The sequence below is a fragment of the Micropterus dolomieu genome, unplaced genomic scaffold, assembly GCF_021292245.1.
Source record: "Micropterus dolomieu isolate WLL.071019.BEF.003 ecotype Adirondacks unplaced genomic scaffold, ASM2129224v1 contig_8815, whole genome shotgun sequence".
NCBI lineage: Eukaryota > Metazoa > Chordata > Actinopteri > Centrarchiformes > Centrarchidae > Micropterus > Micropterus dolomieu.
In genome coordinates this window covers 1-5,839 of record NW_025737801.1, presented here as the reverse complement: position 1 = coordinate 5,839, position 5,839 = coordinate 1, and the positions used below count along the sequence as shown (strand labels likewise).

The window sequence follows — 5,839 nt, the reverse complement described above, 5'->3', positions numbered from 1 at the left end:
GGGGAGTGCCGTTGCTTCGAGGGTTTCCATGGCACGGCGTGCGAGGACTGTGAGCCAGGACGTTACGGCGTCAACTGTACCTCCAGTGAGGAACACACACACACCTGACAGAAACACTGCCGAACTGACAGGAGGCATTACTTATTCAGACTGACCAACAAAGAACACACTTCGTGAAGCTCTATCCAAGCCTCATGGGACCTATAGTTGTTAAATGCTCGCAACATAATTGCTTGTAATCTTTGGTAATACAATGAGTTGTTCACTAGTGGTACTAATTTATCTTAAAATATGGACAGAAAACCTCAGAAACATGTTTCTGCTTCTCAGACTGATAGTAGATAGTAATACTGTCTGTATGAAGTCATAGAAAATATAGAAACTAAAAGAAAAATGAATCAGGATAACATTAAATTCTGGAAGGGAGGAAAAACAATAGAAGGACATAGTTCAGGTGGGAAAGTGTGCAAATTGCACTTACATTTAACTTGGGCCCCATCCACACTACTCAGTTTTTGTTTAAAAACAGTTTTAAAATGAATACGATCTCCATGGGGCGGCAATCCCTGGCTCCCCCTGGTTGCGTGTCGAAGTGTCCTTGGGCAAGATACTGAACCCCGATTTGCCCCTGGCGGCTATTCCGCCAGCGTATGAATGTGTGTGACACATCTAGTGGCCGTACACTAGGCATGTGCGTGCCGGTGTAAACATGAAGCAGATAGTCTATTCCGTATAAGAATAACGAAATACAGACGAAGAACCACACCAGAGTTTTTTTTTTCATGGACCAATAATGACCTGAAACATTTGCTGAGTGTAACACAGGAGTTTAAAGGGGCTGTGGCGAGGAGAACAGACTGGTATTCATTGCAAAGTAAATAAGGCAACATGCACAGGCTATATTTGCACAGTACAAAATATTTTAATAATAATACCAAATCAAAAACTCAGTCAGTAACATTGTAATTCTGCTTTGCATGACTTATAAGACCCAATCAGGGAAAAGTGAGCGTCTGCGTCATCATTTTTAAAGTCCTCTGTTTTTGCCCGTCCGGGTACACTACCCGGAGTTTTAAAACAAAAAACGGGGTCGGCAGTGAATCAGAATCAGAAGGAGCTTTATTGCCAAGTAGTGTTTTACACATACAAGGAATAATATAAATAATATAACTTACAATATAAAAAAAACAAAAAACAATGGAACAACAACAATTTACAATTAACAACAAATTATGGCCGGGATGGGAGGCGTCAGCTGCAATCTTTCCTGCTCACCTCAGAGTCCTGAGGCGTACAGGTCCTGAAGTGATGGAAGATTGCAGCCAATCACCTTCTCTGCAGAGCGAATGATACGCTGCAGCCTGCCCTTGTCCCTGGCAGTTGCAGCAGCGTACCAGATGGTGATGGAGGAGGTGAGGATGGATTCAATGATGGCGGTGTAGAAGTGCACCATTATTGTCTTTGGCAGGCTGAACTTCAGCAGTGGTTCAACTGCAGGGGGTCCAGTAGTGGGTCTATGAGGATTTAAGTGGGACAAGGGTCAAAAGACTTCATTACCATAGAGGTCAGGGCGACGGGTCTGTAGTCGTTTAGTCCCGTGGTCCTTGTTTTTGTGGGGATAGGGGTGATGGTGGAGGCTTTGAAGCATGCTGGCACATGGCATGACTCCAGTGAGGTGTTAAAAATGTCTGTGAACACCGGAAACAGCTGATCAGCACAGTACTTCAGGGTGGATGGGGAGACAGAGTCCGGCCCCGCTGCTTTGCGAGGTTTCTGCCTCTTGAACAATCTGTTGACGTCCTTCTCTAGGATGGTAAGAGAGGGGGAGGAGGAGGGGGATGAGATGGTGGACTGTGGCCGGTCAGTGGTGGGATGGGGGACGGTGTCAGGTCTGTCCCATTGTCTTTCAAAGCGACAGTAAAACTGGTTTAGCTCGTTGGCAAGGCGTGAGTCATTCATGGAGTTGGGGAATTTAGGTTTGTAGCTGGTGATCTGTCTGAATCCTCTCCAGACAGAAGCAGAGTCATTCCTTGAGAACCGGTGTTGTAGTCTCTCTGCGTACAGCTGTTTATCATCTCGCACCGCATTGCTAAACCTGTACTTTGACTCCTTAAACCTGGACCGGTCTCCACTCCTAAACACCTCTTCCTTTTCCAACCTCAGCTGTCTGAGCTTAGCTGTGAACCAGGGTTTGTCATTGTTATAACTCACCCTGGTGCGTGTTGGTATACATTTGTCCTCAACGAAGATGATGTAGGATGTCACAGCCTCAGTAAACTCATCCAGATTGTTGGTAGCAGTCCTGAAAACATCCCAGTCAGTGCAGTCCAAACACGCCTGAAGATCCTCTACGGCTTCACTGGGCCATGTCCTCACTACAGGTTTGCAGAGTTTTAATTTCTGTCTCTAAGCAGGAATCAGGTGGACCATGACATGATCAGAGTGTCCCAGTGGAGCGCGTGTAACGGCGTGAGAGGTACTGCTAACTGTGGTGTAACAGTGATCCAAAGTGTTCCCCTCTCTGGTTGGACACTTAATAAACTCTCTGTATTTGGGGAGTTCTTGGCAGAGGTTTCCTTTGTTAAAGTCACCAAGAACAATGACAAGGGAGTCTGGGTTTGTCTGCTCCACACACAGTATCTGGTCGGCCAGCGTGCGCCATGCGTTGTGCACGTTGGCGTGCGGCAGAATGTAAACACCAACCAGAATGAATGAAGCAAACTCACGGGGGGAGTACAACAGTTTACAGTTTATGAATTAAAATTCCAGATTAGGAATTGCTGTTGCTGAATTGCTGCAGTGCTGCTGAGTCACTGTCACGTTAGTACACCAGCCATTGTTAATATAAAAACACATACCTCCACTTTTTGTTTTGCTGGAGAGTTCTGTGTCGCGATCCGCTCTGTAGAGTTGGAAGCCAGCCAGCTGCAGCACGGAGTCTGGTATTGATCCACACAGCCGCGACTCTGTGAAGCACAGAACAGAAGATGAATAAAAGTCTCTGTTTTTCCCCACCAGTAGCTGAAGTTCGTCCAGTTTATTGCACAGTGAGCGCATGTTGGAGAGAAATATTGCCAGTAGCGGTGTGCGGAGTCCCTGCTGGTGGAGGCGCATGAGCGACCCAGCTTGTTTCCCTTTACATACAACATTAACGAGAGAGCCCTTCACCAAAATGTCCAATAATTCCACTGATAGCGCGAGAAAAGTGGGAAATAAATCCGCTGGAGTTGTTCCCTGATGTTCATGAGCTCTTCTCTGGTGAAAGAGCACCGGGAATCACAGCTGAAAACACACAAAAACAAAACAAAGCACACCTAACTCCGAGGCAGCTATAGACAGCGCCATCCATTTAGGTCTTTGTTTTTGCCTTTTTATTCTGGATGGGAGGTGCAAACGTAGCAAAAAGTCCACGTTTTAAAACATTGTAATGTGGATGGGGCCCAATTTTAAGGTCTAATTATAAAATCTGGTCTTTCGTTGGAAAGTGTTGACTAGATTCCTGTAGGTCCCTTTTCTGGCTGGAATCTCCTATCGAAACTGACTCTCGTGTGACACAGTCTTACTGTTGGAGGTTTACAAACCTGAGAGATTAACAAACCCAAGCAGCTGATAAACCTACAACACTTAACAAAGCTGTGAAACTTCTTCTGTGAAACAAGTGAGGTTAATAAACCTACAATGTAAACAAACCCGAGAGACTTAACCTATACCAACAAACACTTGGCGCAAATAACCCTGCAATGCTACCAAACTAGCAGGGCTAACAAAACCTGTGGATCTAACAATCCTATCATGCTAGCACATGCATGAAAATTACAATGCTTACAAACCTACAACTTTTAACGAACCAGCAAGGCTAATAATCAGCACTAACAAAGCTGTGATGCTAACCGATGATGCTAAGTAGCCTATGACGAGATGAGTCATTTTTAAACCACCAAGGAGACATGCTGCCACAGTTAACCTGTGTGTGTGTGTGTTGCAGAGTGTGTGTGTGACCATGGAAAGTGTGAGGACGGTCTTGCAGGAAGTGGCAGGTGTGTGTGCTATAAAGGTTGGAAAGGAGCTTCCTGCTCTGTAGGTAAGACAAACATACATATAAGCGCACAGTGAAATTGTAACACCACTCAGTATTTTCTCTAAATTGTTATCACTTGAAATCTTTGTGTGTGTGTCTCAGAGATCAAGGACGACGCCTGTGGAGGTGTGTGTGATGAGAACGCCAAGTAAGTCCTCCTGTTATGTCTACAGCTAATATGTATGTAAGTGTGTGATCTGGATTGGAGACGCTGTATATTTACAGAGAATACACTGGGACAAAAAACCCTGCCTGGCTGTCTGAAATAATTTACTGTTTACTATTTTGTAGTGTGATAATTATTATACCCTTGATTAGGGGAATGACATCATCCCACACAAACACTGAAACATAAAAATACGTTGATGATGGTAACTGAGAGCTAACTGCCACCATGCGTTGTGCAGACAGGAAAAACATTTGACTACTGTTATTACAAAAAGAATGATCTAAGTACAGTGCTTACACTCACTGGTCACTTTATTAGGTACACTTGTACAATCTAATGCAATCCAAGTCAGTCATAAATTATATTTTTACAAAGTTTGTGTTTAATCTTGTTCTACAATGAGGTGAAAATTCTACTTTTATGTTTATTATTAGGGTCGTTGTGTGTGTTAGTGTTGTACTGGATGGATTATATTGAAAGGTGTTTTTAATATATAAAACACTGGAAGTGCTGCTCAAAAAGTCACTAGCAGTCAAATGTGTTCAGTGAAATCACTGAACATAACATTAAAACAATTTTTAAAAACATTTTCAATAAATCTAATTAAACTTTGTTTAACTGACTCAAACAGGTTTTGTCATCAGCTGCTATTATTAGGCATCAAAATCTACCTGTAATTTTAAAAACTTTATATGAAGGCTGTTGTAAATCTTTTAAACAAGTAAATCAAATGTAAAATGTACAATGTGATGCCAACACACTTGCAAGATGAGTAGGTACAACATTTCAACTAATGTAGTTGACTTATTACTTTACATTAGCTGTCCAAAGTTGATTGAATTACAGGAAACACAAAATTACTGTGACACCGACAGGTCAGTGCAACAGCTCTGTGGCACAGAAGAATAATATATATCAGGCTTTGGATACACAGACAATACTTAGATCAGGTCATTGTTGGTGTGGGTCTGCACATGGTATTTGCTGTACTGATTATCTTAAAAAATGGCCACAGATGACCGCTGCTCTCAGGTTCAGTAGAAATGTGTATTGAACAGTTTGTCCTCTACTGCAGCTGTATAACAGGACCAGATGGTTCAGCTGCTGTGTGCTTGTGTGTAGCTGGATATGAAGGCAATGGAACTTACTGCAAAGGTAACACACGCGCGCGCGCGCGCACACACACACCCCCTGTATATACAGTGGGGGAAAAAAAGTATTTGACCCCTTGCTGATTTTGCAGGTTTGCCCACTTACAAAGAATGCAACAATCTACAATTTTAATCATATGTACATTCTAACAGTGAAAGACAGAATCCCAAAGAAAATTCCAGAAAATCACATCATATGAATTTATAAAAATTGATAACCATCTGATGAGGAAAAACAAGTATTTGACCCCCTGGACAAACAGCATGTTAATATTTTGTAGAAAAGCCATTATTGGCCAGCACAGATGTCAAACGGTTTTTATAGTTGGTGACAAGGTTTGTGCACATTTCGGCAGGGATGTTGGCCCACTCCTCCCTGCAGACAGCCTCCAAATCATTCAGGTTCCGAGGTTGTCGCCTGGCAACTCGAATTTTAAGCTC

General features: G+C 43.0%; 1 long non-coding RNA gene across 1 annotated transcript; it reads left to right on the top strand.

The window, feature by feature from the left end:
- LOC123965181 lies at positions 1-5,402 on the top strand. Its single transcript, XR_006823644.1, has 4 exons — positions 1-85; positions 3,986-4,081; positions 4,181-4,226; positions 5,323-5,402. It is a non-coding gene; the product is annotated as an uncharacterized LOC123965181 (long non-coding RNA).
- Positions 5,403-5,839: the final 437 nt, after the last annotated feature.